The following is a 25,832-nucleotide window of genomic DNA, read 5'->3' as shown; positions in this document are numbered from 1 at the left end:
CAAACTAGCATAGTGCTGAAAATTTCATCAAAGTCGGATGTAAAATAAGAAAGTTTTAACATTTTAAAGTTTCGCTTATTTTTCACCAAACAGTGATATGTACAACGAGGTGAGTCAGTTGATGATGCCCATCACTCACTATTTCTTTGTCTTTTTTTTTGTTTAAATTATACAATATTTCATTTTTTATAGATTTGACAATAAGGACCAATTTGACTGAACCATATAGTATTAAACAATACTAATGCCACATATTCAGGGAGGAATCAATAATTGACAATGAGGAGAAAATTAGAATATTTCATATAATAATATAAAAAAAAATAGTGATTGGATGAATTCATAGTCTCCTCATTTGCATACCAGCCAGGATGTGCATATAACTGTTTTGCGAAATTAAGCGAAACTGTAAAATGTCATAACTTTCTTATTTTACATCCGATTTTGATGAACGTTTCAGTGTTATGCTTGTTGGATTTTTCTCTTTTTATTGAAATCAACTTTTTGTTGGGGTAGACTTGTCCTTTAATAACACAAAAAATAGCCACATGGTAGATGCATGTTGCATGAAATCTATAAAGGCATACAATTTGGTGACTTTGTACTTCTAATTACTACCTAAGAAACCTTGTTTTGATTGGCCACTGAGCCCTATATTTATTGAAGTAACCATGGTTATCACAAAGTTTTTATGCATCAGACCGGGCATTTTAATCAGAACACTTGAAGGTCAAGTCCACCCCAGAAAAAGGTTGATTTGTATAAAAAGAGAAAAATCAAACATGAATAACGCTGAAAACTTCATCAAAATCGGATGTAAAATAAGAAAGTTATGACATTTTAAAGTTTCGCTTATTTTTCACAAAACAGTTCTATGCTCAACTCAGTGATATGCAAATGAGAGAGTCGATGATGTCACTCACTCACTATTTCTTTTGTTTTTTATTGTTTGAATAATACAATATTTCAATCTTTACGAATTTGACAATTAGGACCCCCTTGCTTGAACCACAAAATGTTAAAATAATTGAATTACATGTGTTCAGGGATGAATGAAAATTCATTTCACATGACAATAACAAGAAAATCAAAATATTTCACATTTTATATAATAAAATACAAAAGAAATAGTTAGTGCAGGATGTCATCGGTCCCCTCATTTGCATGCCGACCAGGATGTGCATATAACTGTTTTGAAAAATTAAGTAAAACTCTAAAATGTTATAACGTTCTTATTTTACATCCGAATTTGATGAAATTTTCAGTGTTAAGTTTGTTTGATTTTTCTCTTTCTATTCAAAGCAGCTTTTTGTTGGGGTGGACTTGTCCTTTAACTTTGGCGTATTAAGAACAATATGCTTTTTATCATGAATCAATGACGAATTAACAAAAGTCGATGTATATCACGGATCAAAAGCTGAAATCTTCTTCATTTTTGCAAAATGACACCTCAAAAAGACCCCTCCCCCCAAAAAGGCAAAATCATGATGAATTATGCTTTTGGTAATTTCATGGCGTGCAAACACTTCAGAGTTGGCGTGGCGTCTTGTAGTCTATCCATCGAGATGTACAGTAGGCGTGCATATATTCTTTCTGCATTTCAGCGACCTTAACGCGTGTTTAGATGAACTTGATTAAACTTGTACATGGTCATTGTTAAAGCCAAAACGTGATATTCTATTAATAAACGACAACGCTTTTCATCTGTGCATGGCGTCAGACTTATTGAAAAGCCATGCATTTGATTTCGTATTTTTTGTGTCAGTAACTCAGATATTATAAGGAATTTTATTAACCATTGTCATCCAAGGATATACTGGAGTACTTGCATCAAATGTCCTTAGACTGAAAGGCAAGGCGTTTTATCCAAGGATAAGATTATGGCGGGAAAATTTCCCCATTAAAAGAAGCTTCTCTCAGTCACTTCCTTATTCAAGATTGTGTGCTGAATATCGTACGGATTATCATATTTCAACACAATTTTTTTTTTTCAAAGTTGATTGTCAAACAGTGACAGTGATTTCTAAAACCCTGATATAGTTGGCAACATCTTTGTGTTTGTTTTCTTCTCTGCATTAAAGAATATTGCATTTGCATACACAATATAGGGCCTACGTAATGATATATAGCATTATTCTAATTAATTGATTGCATGTAAGGAATAAAACAACTATATGTTTAGAATAAACTTTTATTTGTTTAAAGAAATCTATGATTAATGAACGAAGGAGACCACCGTCGTGAGCGGTTAACCTTGCATGAAATTGACGGCGGTCTCATAAACCTAATAAATTACCCGCGGGATTTAGGAATATGGACCCAGGACCTTTTTGAAATTAAAATAAAGACATAAAGATAAAACGCTATGATTGCATAAAAGTGATATGATGTGTAAATAATATAGTTTTGCGCACAGATCATACACTCAACTGTCTACTGACGATCGAAGCAAGTTTTAGAAAAAGTTTTAAAAGCCAAATGGCATGAAATATTTGAACCAAACTATTATTTAAAAGATAAAAAAAATCCTTTGAATGACATCGAAGGAAACTAAAAGCAGGTAGAAAATATTTTTTACACATAAAAAACGTACACCAGTACAATTGTAGAAAAAAATCCACAGCAAGTAAATAGCAGTTATTTTATTTGTACATTTTTCCCGGCTGTCAACTACACCTTGTCTTTATTGAATCTCGTTTGCTTCTCATTTGTTATTATTTATGGTAAGTCACAGTAATGGCTTCGTTGAAGTTTAATACTGCTGCGTTCGCAAAGATTGGCCCATATAGGGTAGCCATAGAGTGAACGGGTGGAGGGGGGGGGGGGGGGGAGCGCGGTCTTCTTTTTTCCTTTTTTAATATTGGAATTATTTGTCTTCCATCTATATTGATATTCATTCTCACATGAACGATTTTGGTGAAAATTCCTAGTTTTCTTTGTGGACTTTAAATATCTACTCCAATTTCTTTTAAGAACTATATAGGTCGTGAATAGTGAAACATATATTTATAAACCTACGTCCTTAATGGGGAAATATCTTTGAAAACGGCATTATAACATTAATGGGAATTTCGAATAGATAACGTGCTTTGTTAGAGCTTAGATAATAGAAACCTACGCAAATTGTTTAAAATCCATTGTTTTTACTTTCTTTTGAAAAAGTGCACGTCAGTTTAAACTCTCTTTTTATATACATAGGCCCACATATGGATAACAAAATTTACGATATGTGGTTAATGAAAAAGACAACGAAATAACAGAGAATAAGAATAGACATGCCATCTGCTCTTGTTAAGTAGTGCTGTTTTTTTAGACCACGCCCAACAAAGGAAAAATAATGGGTACCCCCGTGCGCTAACATGACCCAGAAAATACACTTTTTTTCATCAGTAGTTTATGATCCAAACGTATCATGGCCACGAAATGTTCCGCGTATTTACCCTTTGCTAGGAGCAGGTAAACAAACGGCCGTCTGAACACGAGCGGGGTTTGCGCACCCCTCGCGAAGCGAATCGGGGTGCCAAAGCACCCCCCTTTTGTAATCCTTTCATCCATACATAATACAAATCATCGCCGATGTAATATTGATAAAACTTCTCTCTACGTGTGTCAGTCTTGGTCTGACCTTTGTTCTTGGCCACTCCATCCAACAAGGGTCACAGTATCTCTTCTCTTTACCACCGTCGACGCCGGAGCTTGCTCAACCTCTATACTTTCGTGGGACTAATTTTTGAGGAACCAAACTTTTTCACCATCTCTCAAAACTTCCCATAGATATGAGAACCAAAGACACCTGAGCCCTGCCTTCCCCCGTGCTATACAGGTAAGAATATATCTTCGTTTTTTTTTGTTATCATTTTAGTTTCGTTTAAACCATGGAGTTAAAAAAGAAAAAGAAAATCTTTATTGCGCCTTTTAAGATGTTTATATACGGGATCCCATTTAAAAATTTGATTCAATATTGTTTTTTTTATTTAACGAATTTTAAAAAAGCTTTTTCGATAGATGTTAAGTTTTGAATGAAGCTTGTCTGGGCTTTGAATATATATATATATATAATGGGGGGGGGGCGGAATTTTTAGTCTTGATAGTCACTTTTTAGCTTTATTCTTATTAATCAACATAAATATGTAATATCATAATCCTTATTTAAATAATGCGAGTGCAAAGCGCGAGCTAATTTTTGGGGGAAACCTTACGTATTTTTTTCCTTACATTTTAACATTCTGGGCAATGTTTGTTATCCTGAAAAAAGATGTGTATGCAACTAAATAATTTCTACGATCGCGAAGCGCGAGCACAAATGAACTGATGGAAAAGGCGCCTGGTAAAGACTGCATGGAGTTAGCCATGAAGAAGTTACATGTTTAAAACTTATTTTGTAACTTAAACAGAATTAAAATAGATATATAACTAAACAATTGATGCGAGCGCGAAGCGTGAGCAGAAAATTTCGAGAGTTAGACCTATACTGAACGAGACACTCTATTCATGTTTTGTAAATCATGAAAAGGATGAGTAATTGGGGATCTTCCTTACATTAGTAAAGCGAGCGCAAGGCGCGAGCAGAAAATTTTCACATGCGTTTTGAACTGACCGAAAATGTACCTGCTAAGCACTGCCACTTAGCCATGAAGACATTACATATTTCAACAATGAAATAATTCGAGCGCGTAGCGCTAGCTGAAAAAGTTTGACATTTCTACATTATAGAATGAAAAATTTTAGTCATTTTTATAATCGTGAGCAAGATAGCTAATAACTAAACAATTGATGCGAGCGGAAAATAAAATCGAGATTTAGACCAAAAACGGGACACTCTATTCATGTTTTGTAAATCATGAAAATAATGAGTATAATAGGGGATCTTTCTACATTAATAATGCGAACACAAAGCGCGAGCGGAAAGTTTTTCATACTGGGATCTGAAACTGGATAATGATTTAAATAGAGATCAAGTTGAGTATCTGAATAAACATGCGTGCGCGTGTTTTATATTTAGACCTAGAATATAGGCATTCTAAATAACCTTTCATCGTGAAAATCAAAGCGAGCGCGAAGCGCGAGCTTAAACTATTTGATATTCCGATCTGAAAAAAGGAGTCAATTTCAGCTCAATATTCAAGCAATTGTAGGAAAATTGTGAGGTGGATATGGATCGCACTAATAAAGAGCTGATATTTTTCACTAATATTACTTTGAGTTCTGACATAGGACCGGCACATCCTTAGACAGTCTTCCTATTCCTCTTGCTAAGCGTAAGATGAAACAAAAGGGACAATTCAATTATTAAATTAATATCTTATTCATTAATGCCTAATGAGGGCGCGAAATCCCATGATATGATGGCCTGAAAACTGGACATTTCAAGCACTTTTGTAATCATAACTAGGATGCATCAGTTCATATATTATTAACCATTAATGCGAGCGAAAATTGCGAGCCTTTTTTAAACACTGTCATGAAAAAGGGATTATAAGTAATTTGTTGTATAATCAATATTGTATGTTTTGACCATCAGACCTGAAAAGGCTGCCAAACCTGATATTTAATCTCCATATTGAACAAGATATGTAAATCACCTAAAAGGCAATGCAAGCGCGAAGCGCGAGCAAAAATTTTATATAGTGACATGAAAGATTTTCTTAACCAATTCCAAGTCTTCTCCTCATATCATTTTATTCACGCGTCTTCTTCCTTTTATGTTTTCCCTTTTTTCTCCTTTCATTTCCTTCTTTTTTCTTTTTTTTTCTTTCCCTTTTTTCTTTTCTTTGATCCGCCAATAGTTTATTTTTTATTTTTAAATGAAGCTTGTCTGCGCTTTGAATATATATATATATATATATATATATACATGTTTAAAGCTACTTGTACACACACAAACAAATAAGATTAGTATTTTTTAGTCATGCTTTCGTGAATAAATCAATGATCTTAGCATGATTAGCAATGTCAGTCAATAATTCTAGAGGCATTATTCTCTCATGATGACATATACAGATCGATATGCTGTAAATAACAATTTTGTCTTGTTAATTCCTCAGATACCAGAAGTGGGCATGTATTGCCACAGGTCGAAAGCTTGTAATATAATGTAATAAAAATCAGCTACGCGATATTTTATATTTTTCTATACCTTTAGGGCCTATGGACATCACATCTGCTGTAAGTGATGCGCTATAATAGGAACCTCGTACCCAAAATCTGAAATTGATTTTTAAAATTTTATTTTGCGTGATCCTGCCTCTTAGATTGATGTTTTAGTTTTAACAGTTATGTATATTTTCAGTGAGAAGCATACATGTACATGTATATAGCTGATTGTATGTCCCTATATATGTGCTACATATCGAGTATCATACAGAGCAATGCCATTTAAAACCTATAAAATTGAAAAAAGATGAATATATTTGGGCTAAAATTATTTGCTTTCGATATAAATGTGATTGGCAGATTAAAATATACAAAAAACCCACCGTAACAAAGTAATTGAAATCTCATCATTATAGTGGACACAGTGATTTATATATCAAATTCATCTCTTTAAATTTATTTCGAGCTCAAATAATGATTTAATCAAGATATTTTATCCAATTCAAATGCAAAGTCTGTTTCTTGTAATACATTTGACTTTGCTATTTTGTACAAATTTCAAACGGTGATTAATATATCCAAATCTAAATCTAAAGTAGTCAAATAACTTTTACAATGAAATAACATTAATTAATTATTAATCCTTTTGTGGTGCCACTTCGAAATACATATATCACCTGCATGTATTTCTTTCACCACGTTGAAGGGCAAACGTCCAATTAGTGATGTATTTATAGATAGAAAACATGAACACAATGGCCACAGAATGAATACCGAACACGTTAGCTATCAAGGTTAAGTAAATATATATTCTGGGGAAGAATAATTTTGTTTTTCAAGACAATTCACTGTTAAATTGACGCCATTCAAATGGAAACAAAATATAAACTAGTTTATGTGACTATTTCCGAAATGAAATACTTTATTTTTCATTCGAGACAAGTATTCTTTTGAGCTAGGACAGGTCAGATGTGATATAATATAATAATAATATTAATTTTTAATATAATAAAGTGGAAATGATATGAAAACTTAGAAACTACCAGCAATTTATGTTGGAAGTTAAAATTAATGTATAGCGACTTTGTCGTGCTTATGGAAAACGGTAGTTTCAAACCAGACAACTGATTAATATAATCAACATAATATGAGTTTCCTTGAGAAGAAACATTCTACACATAAAGACTTATAGCTTTTATTTTATGCTTTATTGTCTTATTATTTGTCTTTGAATTCATTGTGTCTGGCTTTCCACGATGATTGTTTTCTTTTCAATCGTGAAGTAATGAACCTTTTTAGTTTGTTATATACTTGCACTATTGACAATAACTTCAGAATGAGCTGATAATCATTGGTCAATATGTTGATTTGACAAACCTTTTATGCTTGTCAAATTTAATGAATGTATTTAATTCCTTTTCATTTGAACTTTTCAGCTGATCTAGTATTTCAGATTAAAAAAGTTTTCCATCTCAAGAAGGTCAAATAAATCACTAAATGAAGAGCTTCAGAATTCATCTGATAAAGTTTGTGTACTTTGAATATAGTTATCCTTTCACCACCATGACCAGAAAGCAATTTGAATTTTTTCCCCGAGAGCAATTAAATCGCATTAATCGCGCAACGCACGCATACACTAAGAATTCATTCTAAGTAAAGCCAAAAATCACATAAGTGGTCGTAATTTGAGGCATTGCTAGAGCTACACTCTAAAGAAAATGGCCTTTTAAAGTTTGGTTTCTGTATTATAATCAGGTAATAAGTAGATGATAGGTGTCCTTGACATCATCATCCTCCATTTGAATATTATTTGTCAATAAAATCAATTTAGACTGGAATGTTTTGCTCAATGCTCAATCAATGCAACACAATACAGAAATATGTGTTTTCCTTTCTGATAACTTGATGATTTGCAATTCATTGACAAAAATATGTTATGTTTAATGTTTTAAGCAGCAAATAAGCGTCATTTCTATTTGAAATCAATAAACGGAAAAAGTCAAATATATAAAAGGTCATTTTAAAGGACACAATAAAAGGAGTAAAAAAAAATCTGGCATAAGCTTTTCTGACAAACGAGGAATCAGATTCCCCATTTTCCTGGTATGAATATTGAAAATGAAAGAGAAGATATAATACGTTACCAAGGTTAAGCTATAAATTGTTAAATATTTTTAATCTTGATTTCCGATACTCATTAGACCATGCAGGGTACAAACAGCATTAAAAAACGTATAATTTATTCATTGGAGAGCCAAGTAGTCATATTATATTTTTTTTTATCTCACATTGCAAAGGTTCACTATACACGTATAACCTGAGTATCCCACGTTCCCCCTTCAGGAAAGACAGGCACAATAAAAGAATCATATGACGAGATAATTTCCATTTATTTGAATCATCAAAAACCTTTTATGTCACTTGTACTCTGGACATCGTTTCAAATAAGGCAGCACAAGAAGATGGCTTGTTAAGCTATGTTGTTGCCTCTTTATGAAAAATACTTCATCACTTTTCATTAAGAGACATCGAAGAAGATGAAAAGTGCATTTCTTTTTTTTCCCTCGTGTATAGCATCTGAATGTGGTTCTGTTTGGATTCTATACCCTCGGGGGAAAAATGCTGCGACAATTTATGCCTCCGTTCCCATATAGAAAACAAAGTGCAATGTAATTACTTATGACGTTTTCTTTGTTTTTGTCGTGCGTTGTCGTTTGTAAAGTCTACGCCAGAGATCAAAGTTCTTTTTAAGTTACAAGGAAGGTTGGTTGTTGTTTGGTAACAGCTTGAACGGGTGGATCAAATAGGGAATCTCTTATGCCTTGCTTTCAGTTATTCATTAAGTAATTTGCACTGGAGTGAGATTTCTTCGATTTCGCTGGACTGGGAGAAAAAGCAAACAGTTGTTAAGTATATAGTAAGTGATGGGTTAAATTGTAAGGTTAACTCCTTTTCATCAGGTTTACTCTTATCAAAGAGCGTCAGCGACTGTTTAAACAAATGTTCATTTTATCAACTACCAGATAATGGACTAACAGTCGTTCGTTCATTAGACAAGGAGGGTGTTATAAGACTATCGTCTAACCAAGTAGGCCTAAGTATAGGAAGGTCGGTCTACCTTCTTCAATTTTTTTTTCACTTTCCCCACCCCCTTGGGCCTTGTCTTAAGATTAAGTAGGAAGATGTTCAAACCGAGGGCTTTATCAATGGTGTATCTCTGTAACGATCTTTGTATTTTCTTCCATCAATCAGGTAGCCTGCCCTGTGTAAAAAGCTACAAACCACTGTAATGGCGTTTTCCTTCGGTAGCCTGCTGTCTGCACTGCTTTCATGGACGACTTCCATCATTCTCGTCCTCGTCGTCGTTGTCCTCGTCATCTCCTGGCTTCATCAGAAACCAAAGGACTTCCCACCGGGTCCTCGAGGACTTCCCATCTTCGGGAATGTCCTCGACCTCGAGCAGGACGATGCATTCGCCGAGAAATTGATGCGTTGGGGTAAGGAGTATGGGCCGGTGTATAGCGTGAAGATTGGGTTTCAAACGACGTGGTGGTCTGTGGCGCCGAAATGATCAAGACATTGCTCGTCAAGAAAGGATTGGACTTCGCGGATAAGCCAAAACTTGTTGAAGCTGACCTCTACAACAAGGAGAGAAGAGGTGAGCATTCCTTGATCAACACGCACACCCACCCACACATACAACACACCTACAAACACACACACCCACACACACACGCGCGTTTACATCCTCTCATACATCCACCCCACACAGAATGAGATGCACTTAAATGTTTTTTTTACACAAGTTGCACGCTTATACCCTTGACAGTAAAGGAGCTACTTGCCTAGGTTTTGTTCAGTCTTTAAAGAATGCGACAGAACCCATTTCGCATTCAAAATAGACCTATTGTACTCTGTTTAAAATTATGCTGGAGATTGAAAAGTAATCACCAACATGTGGATGTAGGAACTCGACTGACGACTCTTAATTGTCCATAGGGCAGGCATAGCATCATGAACCTGTTTAGAAGGTATTCTCTCACTTTTTCAGCAAAGGTGATATTGTTCTTTACGACCTTAACAGGATTCCTCAAAAGACTTGAATAGGTACAAACGCTCATAAAAGTACTTATCGTTAAAAACGTCTTCATTAACACATGCCAACTTCATGGTTTTGACAATTCAACGTGTCGTTAGACTGGAGGAGATGGGAGGGTCATGTTTTGCTTTCAAATGTCACCCATTATTCCCATTTCAATACAATATGACGAACCATATAGGATCCCCATGGTCATCATGGTCGTCTGAGAAACAATGCAATCTTAAACGATCTAGGAATACAAAGGCAGTTGCATTTTATTTGTTATACACCTTTTGCTGAAATTCATTTCAGCTCCCATAATGACAACGGTTTAATCGCACCATGTTTAGAATGTCCATTGTCAGGATCTCTATTGAGAAGATTTGAAATCATCATTGCACACTTTTCAATTTGAATGCATTCCACATACATGAATTCAACTTTAATCAGTAAAATTCAAACAGTTCATGGAAGTATAGACAATCCGGGCAACATTTTATTGAAGTGATTGGTCATTGAGAGCAGGGAAGTTACTGAAATACTTTTATCTGATTGGCTATAAAGCCTGTGAAGGAATTGACAATGAATATAACGCTTCGTGAAAAGCTCCCTATAGATGACCCATTGTTGGTGTTTCTTTATATTAAACTCGAATGGACGTTTTTACATGAACAGAGATCGTCATGGCGCTGTAAATTTGTTTACCAAATAATATATATTTTTATGTACTTTTGTATACCATGTTTGACACTTAAATTAAAACTCACTACTTATACAAGGTTGATAGTTCAGTTTAGATGAAAATAGAGTAACGTGTTTATTTTCGACAGATTAGCCTAGTAAAAGAAACTTGTTTTAAATCTTTAAATATACATATAATTTCATCAACCGATTACCCTATCTTTATTCAAACTTTTTATCTACCGTGAACTGAACTTTCGTCCTTGAATATGGACAAACGGAATATTCGCAAGTTTCGTCAGCTCCGAAACTTGGAAAGAAACTGCGGTTCCAGTTCATCAATTTTCGACAAAGACCCCAGATGTTCTTTTCATCTGACGGGGTTTTACGTTACATTTACTATGTTTTTGAACCCTCCTTTACGTCGCGGAGCAAAAAATTATCTAATATACCTTTTGTTTGGATCGCAAATTGGAAGAACCATCCCCTCTCTCGAACATACACGCTTATAACACAATCATATTAAATTTTCTTTTTCAATTTTCTAGTTGATTTCACGGATATAAAATCTGCCAAAAACCATAAATGATTTTTAAGAACTCAAATCCAGTACATAAACATTTGACTTTTACAATGGACTACATTAATTCGAATAAATTATGCAATCAGACCTCTTCAATTAATAGCATGAACATGCAAGAAACTTAGAAGTCAATTTGCTTTTATACCAAGTCCCTGCACCGACCTTAATTGTTGCCCTTCACAAACCATCACTCATTAGACCTGTAATGAAAACCCACACCCACATCTACACTCGCACACAAAGTCCCTAAGTAGTCACGCTTCCTCGCCGGTCGCCATCAACTCATTCTCCCTCCATCTCTCTCGCCTTCTTAGTTCGGTTTGGTTTTTATTTACCGTATAAAAATAAGAACAAAATACATTTTACAAAATTATTAAAAATGAATATATAAGATACGGATGGATTACTCTATTCAGAACCATTGATATAGCGGGTCTGTTCTTTCTAGAGGTCCAATTTTATCTCCATATTCTCCCTCATTCAAGCCCACACCCTCACCCACACCCACACACAATCCCTAATCCGCCTCACCCCATCTCTTTCACTTTCGCTCCAAAGTCTCTCCCATTCAATTTTTTCCAACATGTTTTATTAAAGATTTCATTCAAATGGATTCAATATGCTCAAGATAAATACAAAACAATTAAAAATTTTCATTTTATATAAGCAAGGATGTGCAAAAACATATATATATTTACCAAAAAACTGAAGCAAATAAGGATGGAATGAAATTCCTCAAAAATATACTTTTATATCTAAAAACAAAAAACTAACTTAACTGAGCCACCAATCCTCTATGTATTTTAAGAATAATAAATATTGTATGACTGAATGATTTGCAGGAAAACAGAAATCAACATACATGTATTATCACTGCATCTTATTTTACATCAAGCTTCAACATAACTTTAAAAAATATACAAACATACACACACCCACCTTAGCTCTCTCACACACATGCACCTACCATGCATACGTAAACAAACGTAATATTTACAAATCTGCATATGAACGTTTAATTTTTCGCAAAATAGGATACAGAAAAGAAAAGAACCTGAAAATCATATCGATACAAGAGAAGGGGAAATTGAAAAGAACTAATAAAAAGAAAAAAAAATCATCAAAATTTACACGACGATTCACACCCATATCCACGCCCTTATCCGCACACTCACACTTCAGCCAACGCGTAATGCACATACAAACCCACACTCGCGCGAATTCTTTAATGAATGAGGAAATCAACTCTTTTATTTAATATCCATATATTTTTATTGATCTTTTACAAACGTTTACGTATTTTGTTTTTATTATTTTTAATCTACTATTTCCTCATTACCTTATGTACATGTATATAAATTTTCTTTGCCAAAGTATTCTTGCCTATACACATATTTCTCATGTCAGTTTTTACAAAGTTTACTGTTTTTTAATGTTTGAAATATGTAATGAGTCTTTTTATTGTTTTTACTTTGTATACATGAACAATTCAGCCGTTTGGCTGCGACTCATGTTTTTAATAAACCTTGAATTGAATTGAAATCCTCATAATTATATTCGCCTCGTACGTCACACACACATGAATATGCACAGACATATGTAAAAAGGCATGTGTATTGCAATTTGATCATCTCGCAGAATAAGTTATTTTCTTATTCCCATTATTATGTTTTATGAAGTTTTGATTTCCAGTGTCTTCTGTTTAGTTTATATTCGTTCCCTTATCATGTTCCGTTGTTTGGCTTTTATTATTTCTCCCCATACATATTTTCTATTATCGTGTTTAATTATCTTGCCTACTTTAATGTAATTAAATAATAATTCAAATATTAATTTGTCTCTTGTTTGCCTATTTCTATAGATTGGTTTTGAATCTAGGCTGTATAATATCGACTCAAGATAATTAGTTTGTTATGAAACAGATTTCATCATTTTGGTTTTTAAAACAGATACCATTCAGATCGTGCGTGTAGTCCTTTTATTATCACATCATTTTGTTTTATCACTATAAATTTATATGGAAACATTCTGATAACCGAAATGAGTGGTAGTCTGGATGGATTTCAATGATATTTCTCCATGCTGAAGTTATCATAAACCTTTCGTGCCAAATTTTACTCTATTAAAATCAGATGTAAGGGAATACAAACGAAATATCTTACTAGATATTAATGTGCCCTATATTTAATTTTCGAAATAAATAGAAATAAGTTAAAGCTGTCATAGCCTAATCTGAGCAAGTTAAGCTAACTCTCGGACCTATTGAAGATGATCATCGCATTTTTAACGATACCAACACTCTCATTGAAAAAATTGACGTGATTATAGTTTGACAAAAAGTTTGGTGAAGAATGTTCATTATTGCACTCGAAAACTTATCTTTTTCCAGAATCTGCATTTGCCTACTTAATTCAAAAGTAATGATCGTGTAATCTGGAGATCTATTTTAATGAATCGAATGGAATATTGATATTTTACTAGATGTGTGTATTTAGTGCATAGATCAAAAAGAAACGGTCTGATAATCGACAGGGCGTCTGGGCTCCACCGTTAAATCGATATCGCGTCTTTCCCTTTTCGTCTTCTCCAACTTGATAAGGTTTGATATAGGCTTATTCTATTATCAGGATTTCTTCATGTTTGCCGTACCGCCTTTCATTCCTGGGGATATTTTCTCGACTAATAGAGGTCCGTAAACAATACAAAGTACCTCTGACCTGGGTAGCTTTATAAAACAAACACTTGACAATATAACTATTGAAATAAGGCTCAATGAAAAACCCAACAAATGGAGTTCTTTGCTCCAAGATAAGCCGAAGCCAACATCAGATCAACCCATATATTTGAGAGCGTGTCTATAGATGTCGCACATTGATACGCGTGAACTTGAGGCCACCTTGCAAAGAATGGCTCTTCTGAAGAGGGTTTGGGGTTTTCAAGGGTGTAGTTATTATCCCCTGAATAAATTTGGAGAAGTGAGGCGTATTTGAAGTTACAAAACTTTTCCTTTATTTGTTTATGTAAACCTTCCCCCTCTGATCATTTTCATACGGCAATCATTTTGAAATTTCAAATATCATGAATGTTTTTATAACTACTGGCGATTGTACTATTCACACACAAAAAAATAGTGAATACGTATTGTAGTTGTGACTCCTGAGAAATACCGTATGTAAGAACACTTGGGAATCGAGTGAGAACTGGATTGTATTTTCTTCGGGGACCTGTATGACACCGTGTCATGCTCCTGCTCGAAAAGTCCCACGAGTGTTGTGATGATGGTATTAAATCGTACCTTTGGCTGATCTGCATCAAAATCTACCCTTTAAGCTTAATAGTAAGATGTGACTTATTTTCAAGGCTTGATGGTATTTAAGTTGCTGAACGATGATTTAACAAATCTATAGGGGGAAAAAAACCAGAAATTTATTTTTTATTTCTTCAGTATATTTCCAGACGAAACAATAATGAAATTTGCTTGTAATATGCATATAAGGGTATTTTGTACGGAGAGAGAAAAGGACAATATATATATAATATGTATATAAATAACACGGAATCACAATTGGTAATAGACGAATACCAATTGTGATTCTTGTATTCTTAGATGCCACGCATGCCAAGTTTCTTTTATAAACAATCTGATACAGACCTGAAGTAAGGAGGAGAAGAGAAAGAGCGAGGGTTCAAATAAGGTATTATTTTCTAAATATTATGTCAATATCTATCACAAAAATTGATTTTTGCAATAAATATGTAAGAAAACAAATTCTCGTTCGCTTTGATAGCTCACAAATATTTTTTAATATAAATTTTATGCCATAACGCTATATCTAGGCCCCTCTAAATCTTTGGCTCACTACTCCACTGTATAGAAAAAAAAGGAGGGTATAAAATTTTGAATTGAAATTAGTTGCTAGATTTCTTACATCTTTACCATGATGTAACATATTCGTCTAAGGTGGATGTGAAAGTATCATACGGTATGCATTTGCATGATTTCTTACGTTCAATAATAATCATGATCAAAAATTCAAGATGAATAAATTTATTTCATTTCCAATCACAAATCACATACAATTACACATTAACTACAGATCAATTATAAAAATTGTACAATAACGTAAATCTATGATAACAAATGCTTGTACAAAGGAGTGTAAAAATGTATGGAAATGAGGGGATCTAATCAGAAGCACTTCTTGTAGAGCGTGGATCCCCTACCATATCAAAGAATGATTACGTAATAACAATTTAAGAAATTTGAGGATTCATTTACTTGCACAGATAAGCGACATGATATAAATGGGAAAATAAAATATGATGAAATTAAATGATAGGAATAAAATTAAAACAAATATCCGGTAAAATGAAATTTGTCGTATCGATGGTCCTAGCGATACATCAAATGAATCACTAATTATACAGGTCTTGCAAGTAGACTAAACTTCTTTGATCCAACCTATGATTTTGATCGGAATGAGGTCGGAGAACAACGACTGGGTCACGAGGGTCAGGAAAGAAAAGAGCAAAGACCTCTCCTGAATGTCACCAACTAGAAAAACCCTTTATCAAGCTCATTTTCCTCCTTTTTGTAGCACGTGTTATAAATCATAACTACCCCCTTTGTTGTCGAGGTTCATACGAAGTTCCATGGAGCGGTCTATTTCACGAGATGATTTTTCATATTATAACTCTGTTCTAAAGTGGATTTACTCCCCCCCCCCCTCCGTCATATCAATGTTGCCGTGAATGGGCTATTAGAGATAATCATCATCGATCACAATATATTCTGCGAGGCTCTTAGAGTATAAACGTCATCATGATTTTTACTATTCGTAAAAATGCTTGATGCCGCTTTAGCTGTACGGTGTACTTTAACCATTGAACTGACTGTACGACCGAAGTCTGATAACAAGATGATAGGCTATTTCATGTATTTATGGGACAAAATACAGATCTAGATTTTGCTAACAACCCATAACCCTGTATATTGTGTCAGGCATATTTACTACACATGTCACCACTATAAACATGAATATTCTATGTACGTTATTGGATATATATTTATTTAAGACCTCGAAGAGAAAGAGAGAGAGGGGGGGGGGGGGGGGTAGGAGAGAGGGGATGGGAGAGAGGATGGGAGAGAGGACGAGAGAGGGATATACACTGTATTTAGGAGAGTGTGAGAAAGCGATAGCGTGTTATTACTGATATAGATATACAGTTAAACATCAGCGGCGCTCCGTTTTGAAAATTCTCTGAGATAAAAACATTGAATGTTTTTCACCTTCCAATGCAAACTATACGTCGATCAGGATCGAGGATCACTTAAAACCATGAAGCTGCCTTATTCTGTTTATATTCGAGATGATCTTTGTTGATGCGAGCACTGACGTTGATATCTGTCCTCTAACATACATACTTCCTGTTGCAATCCGCCGTCTTAGTGTTATAATTGAAACATAAAGAAGTTGCTCTTTGAACACCATTTTATGCATTTGATGTATTAATTTATTGTAATGAATCTTTCTGTTCGTGATGACAAGCGATAAGCTGACACTCCGTTCATTGTGTATAAACTAATTCAATTCACTCCAATACGAGAAAAAAAACCGTTTTCCATACATGGAGTCAATTTGGTTTGGATTTTTAGAAATAAACCCAGAAATAAACAGAAAAAATACATTAAAAAAGATGTGCATGATCACACGAAGAACTTGTTTATTGTTCTTTTAATTGCTACGTAACCATGCCAACGGGGATTCAGTGTGAGTTCATTGTCCGAATCTTGTCTGACCAATAGATATATTCATATATTATTTTTTTCAAATTATCCTGTTTTCTCTGGAGTTGTATATCATGTAGTTCATTGTCCAGAACCTGATTCTGATGTGTGTTAATACTTCCATATTTTACTCTTTTTTCCTTTGGTTTTTTTCCCAGGAATCTTTGTATCGCGTTGCACAGATGGATGGGCACAGCAACGTCATTTCGCCCACACCACTTTGCGAGGGATGGGCTTCGGGAAAGTAGCGCTAGAACCTATAATACAAGAAGAGGTAGAGGACATGATCAAACAGTTCACGGTAAATTCAAGCTACCAAGCACCATATATGACAGCAAATTAAGGTTCCATGACGCTTGCTCCGACGACAATTGCTCCGTTGTAAAGTCCACACACCAACGGAATGACCAAATTCAACCCTGGATCTAACACTATACCCTATCCTAATGTTTGATTTGATTTGATTTGATTGGATTTATTTATTTACCACCAATATTCACATGTTAACAGGTTATAAAACAAATTGCATAACAGTTACACATGTATAAATATACGTTGGTAAATGGGACCAGAAAATATCACACAAGTGCTAATCGAGCCTGGTCCCACAGGGGTATGTCGTATGTAACCCCAAACCTAACATAAAACCCTCTTGCAACATTATAATCATATCCATGCTAACCCTATACACTATTAGAAATTTTATCCTTAAAATAAAAGAAGTTCCTGCAGCAGAGTCTCGAGAATCTTACATTATATCATGTAAAATTAAGGATATTTGGAACCTTACACATTTCCTTGAATGAAACACTTTTTCCCCTTTTAAACAGACGTGTTCTATTCAATTGCAGAGAATTCCTGATTTATGAATTTACAGATAATTCTTTTATTGCTCTCTTCAAATTTTTTTCTGTAAAATTGGGGTTTTTTAACAGTGTATCTTAGACGAAATAAATTCCGGAGCAATATGTCGCAAGAGCGTGAATGTCGTGTCATCGAAATTAAAGTAGTTCCATATCGGCTGTGGATAATGAATGACCAGTCTATAACTCTGCATAGATTAAGATTCTTTTAAATCTATGATGATCAGATCTTTAATAATCCACATCAAGATTTCGACTAGTCACTACTCACAGAAGATCTGGAATTATCTTAAATCCATAAGCATGTTTGCGTGTTATGTGTTGACGATATGCGGAAGGGGTGTGTGTGTGTGTTAGGGTGTGACAGTGTGCATTGTGGTTTGTGCGCGCACATACTGTGTGCGGTGTATTTTTTCAATCAGATAATTAGGGTTAGTTATGTGTGGGAACCCACCCATCCGAACTAGAAGTGACGGGGGCTCGAACCTCCAACTTCTGTATCAAATGTAGCTTGGACTACAGGCGCACACCATAGCGCCCTTGAAATGTAGAAGATACAGATAGGCAACATATTTTCAGCAAACTAACACCATATAATGTTTTGCTTATTCGAATGATTGTAATTTTTTCAGATCAACAAAAGATACAATCTTCTATCTCACTTAGAATTTTTGTTCCGACCTTCACAACTCTGACTAACATTATCTTTTGAAATACCGTTGTTATCTCGTCAAAGTATGGTGTGCTGCTCTCAAATAACGATAATTAGCATGCAAATTGACTTTAAGATGAGCAATGAGAAATTCATTTCATTAAAGAACCGAAAATGATGGCTCCTGTCATTTGGAGTTGACCTCTAAATATGGGGAAGTCATACGCTCACCTTTACGTCTTATCGAATGTGAAGAAGATAAATTCAATTTTCCATTTTACTTTTCATTTGTTTCACTGCTCTCTCGCTAATACATTGAGGCGCAGGGTGGATGTCATTCTTAATTCAAGATTGAAATTTCGAGAAAAAAAAAATACAAGTCGTGTAAAGCATTAGCCTGCAGGCTTTTTTGTTGTGAGAAATGCGAGATTGAACTGCAATATTTCGATGGAGATGTCACTCCAATGATGGTGTAAAAGTGCAGTGAACAAACTAAACAATCAAAGATGTCAAGATTTCTACAGAATTGTGTGTTAGTTTTCTTAAACCAATGAAATACGAAGAGTGCACATCACTCAAAGGTAGTTTATTTACATATTTCTGTTTTGCATTGTCAAACACGATTTGTCATTGGCAGGTTGAAACGTGTTCGGAACACACCAACGTAATAGAAGACACATTGCAAATGGAAATGTCCCATGAGTCCCTTTTCCAAATTAGACACGTCCATTATTGTCAGTTATACTATGTAATCATTTATCATTTCAAATAGAGATGCACTAAACCACCAGGTGAGTTTGACCCGTAAGTTCTTTTTGGGTGTCCATTTATCAAGCAAAACATAGTAATTGTACTACGATGAAAATCAAAATTAGCTAAAACAAACTCCAAAGAAAATGGATTTGTTAATACACTGTATAATATAATTTTTACTCCTTAAATTTACAAGTACTTTGCCCGCAATTTTATTTTTATTTTTTACTTGGGCATACAATTTAGATTTTTCACATTACATTACAAAATTTGGGATGGCTAAGCGTACAAGAATCGCATCATGGATGGAGATTTGTGACAGCATTCTAGAAATATAAGAGAGAGCATAGCGAGAAAATCGATTATTTTAACCATTCGAACTCCAAAATAATACACAACTTTACAGTTATTTCCAATAAAGGAACGATCGTGTATATGCGAGGCGCGTACATTAACGACCATACAACAAAACTTTGTTTTATCAGTGAAATAAAATAATTAGCCTCCAACACGGTTTAAAATAGGGCCCTCATTTTATTGAAGGGAATATTTTTGCAACCTAACCCTTATGGAAATAATCACATTAAACCTTCAACATGGTTTTCCAAAAGAGATTGCAGTCAAAGAATACTTTTATGCCTACGTGTGCGAGGGAGCGTAGGGATCGAGCAAGAAATTGTGCTGTTTTCTCCTTTGAAAATAATTACTTAAACATTCAGCATCATGCATGAAACAGGGCAATCGAAAAATGATAAATGTCACAAAGGTAATATCTTTAAGAATAACGATATTTCAATTTTGTTTACAAATATTTTGTGTAATTTCAAATGTGCAATTTGCCAACAGCCTTCCGAAATGAAATTTCTAACAGCAACCATTTGAATTTTAATTATTCTTTGCAGTCATACAAGAGTCAGCCTTTCGATCCTCAGGGGCCATTGGCGACCAACTCATCCAACATCATCTGTCGACTTACATTTGGACATCGCTTCGAGCACAACGACCCGGAGTTCCATCAGCTCATGGACTACCTGCGAGGCATTATGGGATTCCGAGCGGAGGGAGAGGTCATGGTTTTCCCCTTCCTTCAACATGCCTACATTTACAAGGAAAGATGGCAGAAAAACCACCTGTCTGTCCAAAACATGTTCAATTATTTTGGCGGGAAGATTGACGAACACAAGACGAGACTTTTAAACACAACCGCCGCAAATCAAGAAGACGATGTGTTGGATTTTATTGATGCGTACCTTCTCCAAGCTAAGAAAGACCCGGTGCATTTCAACGATGAAGAACTCAAAGTTGTCTTGTCAGATCTGTTTATCGCTGGGTCAGATACAGTTTCTACTACGTTATGTTGGGCTATTCTTTATATGGCGGCATATCCAGATATTCAAGAGCAAGTGCAAGCAGAAATACAGGAGGTAATGGAGAAATACTCGCATTCGAATGTTTGAGATCTATGAATGTCATTAAGCTTGTAAAAATCAATTTGAAGGCCAAACCTAATCAACAAGAAGTTATGCACATATAGGCGAAAAATAAAGCAAGCATAACAGTGAAAATTCATTAAAGATGGATGTAAAGTACGAAATTAATGGCATTTTTGAGTGTCGCATATTTTTACAAATTTTGTTGTATATGACCTACACATTATACATAATGTTATCATGCATTCGATGAAACCGACAATGTCGCATATTCATTACTTATTTTGTTTCATTAACATGATATAGTTCTATATGTTTTAAGTAATGTTTGTATTTTCACCGTTTCACGAAAATAAAGACTTTTTAACTAAATGACTGCACGTCGTTACAATTAGCAGAGTTAAAATTTGAATTTTCACCCAATATTTTGTTGACGATCAGGCATGCATCATTAAGTCTTTTACCAAGTGTGTTTGGAAGTGAAAACGAATTCTTTTTATCAAATTATGGAGATGAAAGCCCCAATTCAAACATTCGGAATTTTGTATTTTCTCACTTTTTTGTCAGAATGTGAATTTCTCAGAAAAAAAAATCCTTTGCATTTCAGGTACTATCACAACAAGATTTTTGATACCCTGCCTCCAAAACTATTTTATTAACTCATTCTTGAGAAATATTATTTCAACTTAATAAAAATGAAAGGCAAAAATCTGAGCATTGTGTGTATATCATTCATTAAAAACAATTGTGATTAATTTAGGATTGAGCATTGAAAATCATCGGATTTTAAAAAATAAATCTAATAAGGATGATAAATATTTTTGTTAGTACTACTGGAAATGGTGATGCGAAAATATATATTGATTGTCTTACAATCATCAAAGTATCAGTATCGAGAGCAGGTGCTGACAAAATGTTCTGAATCATTTCTTTTTCGCCTTTATTTTCATATTGTGGTAAATTTGCTCCTGTTTAGGTGATCGGTGAAGACCTCGTGTGTTTATCACATCGAGGGTCAATGCCCTACACAGAAGCGACGTTGATGGAGCTACAGAGGTTAGCTAGCGTGGTACCAATCAATCCCCATGCTGCATTCCGGGATTCAATGCTTGGAGGGTACCACATACCCAAAGGAACACGGATGTGGATCAACATGTGGTAGGTACGCCTCGGGATTACCACCTTAAGACCAAAAAACTAAAATACTATCTCACTATTTGAGGTTTTGTTTTTAAGTTTTAACCCAGTTGTTCATTGATGGGCCATGCTAGTGAGTGTCAATATCAGCGATCTGAATGTAATGGTCACTGGAATCTATCCAAGTCTATAAAAAATTATCTCCTTTGAGATTAATTAAATCAGAATTCTAGACATTTTATTTCCAAATGTATTTTTGTTGACTGAATACGTGTGCGTGTTAATTTTGGGCATAAAACTCTATGGTATATATATTTTGTTTTTATTGATTTATTTATTCGCCATTGTCTTCGAAAAATGAGGAGCAAAAAAAATGTTATTACTAGAAATATCATCATAATATCTTTATAGACTTTATTTTCTTAACTTCTTTTTTTTTACAATCCAACGAAGGTCTCTGTTTCGCGACCCGGTAGACTGGCCCAACCCACATAAATGTGATCCGCATAGATTTCTCAACAAAGACGGGACGAAGGTTGTTCATCCAGATAGCTTCTTGCCCTTCTCAGCTGGTAAGTGTAGAATGTAGACCTAAGAATGGCATCAAGAATAACAAAAGGGGTCTGTTCCTCTTTAGATTTTATGAATTTCCAAAGAATTACAGATAGGATCGCTCTATCAATGAGCTGCGATAATATTCAATCATGATAACCACTGATATATTTTTTCTTGATGATTTTTTTTTGAACGTATGGTAACCAAAAAGCAATGACCAACATGATCTCAATTGTGGAAACAATCATTTTGTTCTAGTTCAAAAGAATGTAATACAATTTACAAAGAACTAACATTTTTTCTTTGCCATGCATGGGTGATGATAATGCCGTAATTAGCCTAATAAAATTTAGGGACAGGCATGGCGTAAAGGACGAAATTCTAAGTCACTTAATAAAGCTCCTAGAAAGCTAATTTGTGGTGACAATAGTTTTTGGCATTCCTAACATCTTTAAAGGAAAAAAATCGGATACCGAAATCGTTTTCTTATGTATTTTGTTGTTATATATGTATTTTACTTAAATCTTTATTTTTTCGACAAAATTCATCGGGGGCATTATTTCAGTCATGGGTAGCATCAAATCAAATGACTAATGTTAATCAAAGTAAGAATAATCACCCATTTATGAATTTTAGATGAAACAGATTTCGCATTGATTTTGTACATGATATATCTTTTTTTCGAGCAATTTTGGTCCGACATGCACTTACATAATGTTGCGTAATTTCGTAATCGTGTACCCGGACGTCAAAAATTTGGTCTCAAAAGTTGCGCGAGACCTGAAAGTAACAAGTCTGCGAGTGGCGCAGTCAAAGAATTTCGCGCAGCAGATATATCGCAAAAAAAAAGTTGAGGGGGGGGGGGGGCTAAAAAGGCCCCCAGGTAAATTAGGGTTAAGACAGAATTTTTTATATGTTATCTTTATTTCCACATACTAGGTACTACGGATTAGATCAATAATGCGAGCGCGAAGCGCTAGCTGGAAGTTTTTAAAAAACGACCTGAAAATTAGTCATTTCGAGGAATCATGTCGGTTCGGTTTTCATGGTTATTTTCCTTGTATAATTTCTTTGAACATTCAATTTTTATTTCCTTTCTATGTTCTCTTCTTATTTTACATCATAAATCTGGATAAAAATACCAACAAAAACGTAACATTCAACAGGGTGGTAATATAAACAGGTAGCACCCCATACGCTTGGTTGCAGGGAGGTGAATACTTTTCTTACTGGTAACATTTGCCCTTTATAATCGTGATTTTATCATTTTATTTTTTATTTTTTTAAATGTAAAATGAATAGGTCGTCGGATCTGCATGGGAGAACAACTTGCCAAGATGGAATTGTTTTTATTCTTCGTATCCCTGATGCAGCACTTTAAGTACGTATTTGCCGACCCCGACACGACGCCATCATTCGAAGGAGTGGTGGGATTGAACAGGCAACCAAGACCTTATAAAGTCAAGGCAATGCTCAGGAACAAATAGTATTCTTTAATGAAATGATTCGTTGGAATAATATACGTCATTGTTTTCCACTTTTTCTCACATTTTGACTCGTATTTAATTCTGTTGATATAAAATTCACAATGTTGTGTGATTTTGTAGAATAAAACAAATATAATAAAGATGCAATATATCAATAATACTGACCATACAAATATCAATGATAATGCATACCTATAAATAATGTTCTGAGTGATTATTTGAGTTATAACATTTAAAGTAACAATGATTAGTATCAAAAGACGAGGGTCATGGCACGGGGGGGGGGGGCTTGGGGCTTCCCACATATTTTCAATTAAAAACATTAAAAATGTTCTTTTGCATGGTCAGCCCTCCCCCGACTTTTAAACTGTTCCGCGGCCCCTGTAAGAGTAATTATACTAACAGGAAGAAGAAAGAAGTTTTGAATAGATTGGTGACAATATAGTAATGACGATGATATTGACTATAAAAATAGAAGATTATAATGACCTCCACTTTAAACACTAAGGCTAAGCAATAGCCAATCACAGAAGTCGAAATTGCACGTTAATCACGCTCTGTATGGTAAAATCATCAATATTCATGAGCTGTGGGATAGTCCGGGTTAAGGCGTTAACCCCGGCTAAGCAGATAGTATGGGGTTAAGAAAGACAGCGTGAATCTAAATAGTCCGGGGTGAAGGATAGTATGGGGTTAAGGAAATGCAATGTGAAAAGCACATTCGAGATCTAAATAAGATATCAGATGAATTAGTTAAGTAGTTGGATTAAGTGTTCTCTTTTGTAGGAAGAATTGAAACGAAGTAGACAAACCTATATTTTAGCTGAAACAAATGTAACTTCGTATAAGCATTGGAAGAAATTGATTAAACTTTGTACTTTGAAGAAAAGAAATACCTCCTTTAAGCGCTTGAAAACATTCAGCAATAAGCACTCCGCCACGTTGTTCTTTTTTTTTCAAATTAATTCTGACTTGTGCGTTTCATATTATTGCATAATTTGACATTGTACGTTTTTGTGTCAACTTAAAGATTAGTCTGACATTGCTTTTGCAGACCAGGGTCAAGTCATACAAAGATTTTCAATCAATTCAATCAACGTCAACTATATGGAAATCCATCAATGTCATAATTTTTCTTCAAGACAATTTGCACAATGTACTTTGTAAAATAAGAGAAGCGTACTGAATTGTCAAGAAAATGATGAATGTATGAATATACAAATCTAGAAATTATTTTGAATAAAAATACAATTTAGATGATGACGTTGCTTGCTTTCCATAGTTGTGATTGATCGGATCAATCGCAACTCTTTGTAAGACGGGGCCCAGGATTGCAGAATGAAGATTGAACTGTGTCAAAACTTCATTAGGATCCTATAATGGCAGACTCCCTTTAAACAAGTTGTTTATATTTCTTTTTTTTGCCTGGATAACATTTTAAATGATATTTTAACACACGAATGCCCTTGCTCGATTAACACAAATTCGTATAGTTAAACAGTTCTTGACACAATAACATTTCGATTGATGATATCAGGTGTTTTTTTAATGACAGGGTTTAAATAATTTATCTAATGTTGACACATTGTTTTACCAAAGTAGCCAATACAAAAAATTAAGTTGATTCGCATTTAAATTGTCAATTCTCATGGACTTATGTCGTATAAAATGTATCAGGAAATAATTATATGAGTATAGAATTTTCGATCTAGTGCCAAAAATAATTATA

At 34.4% G+C, this 25,832-nt stretch overlaps 1 pseudogene; it reads left to right on the top strand.

Annotated features, from left to right (window-relative positions):
* The first annotated feature begins 9,093 nt into the window (after nucleotides 1–9,093).
* LOC121411862 lies at nucleotides 9,094–24,348 on the top strand (annotated as a pseudogene).
* The last annotated feature ends 1,484 nt before the right edge of the window (nucleotides 24,349–25,832 follow it).

This window comes from Lytechinus variegatus, chromosome 3 (genome assembly GCF_018143015.1).
Source record: "Lytechinus variegatus isolate NC3 chromosome 3, Lvar_3.0, whole genome shotgun sequence".
NCBI classification, from domain to species: domain Eukaryota; kingdom Metazoa; phylum Echinodermata; class Echinoidea; order Temnopleuroida; family Toxopneustidae; genus Lytechinus; species Lytechinus variegatus.
Note: the sequence above shows the minus strand (reverse complement) of the source record. Positions and strands in the feature narration are given on the sequence as shown.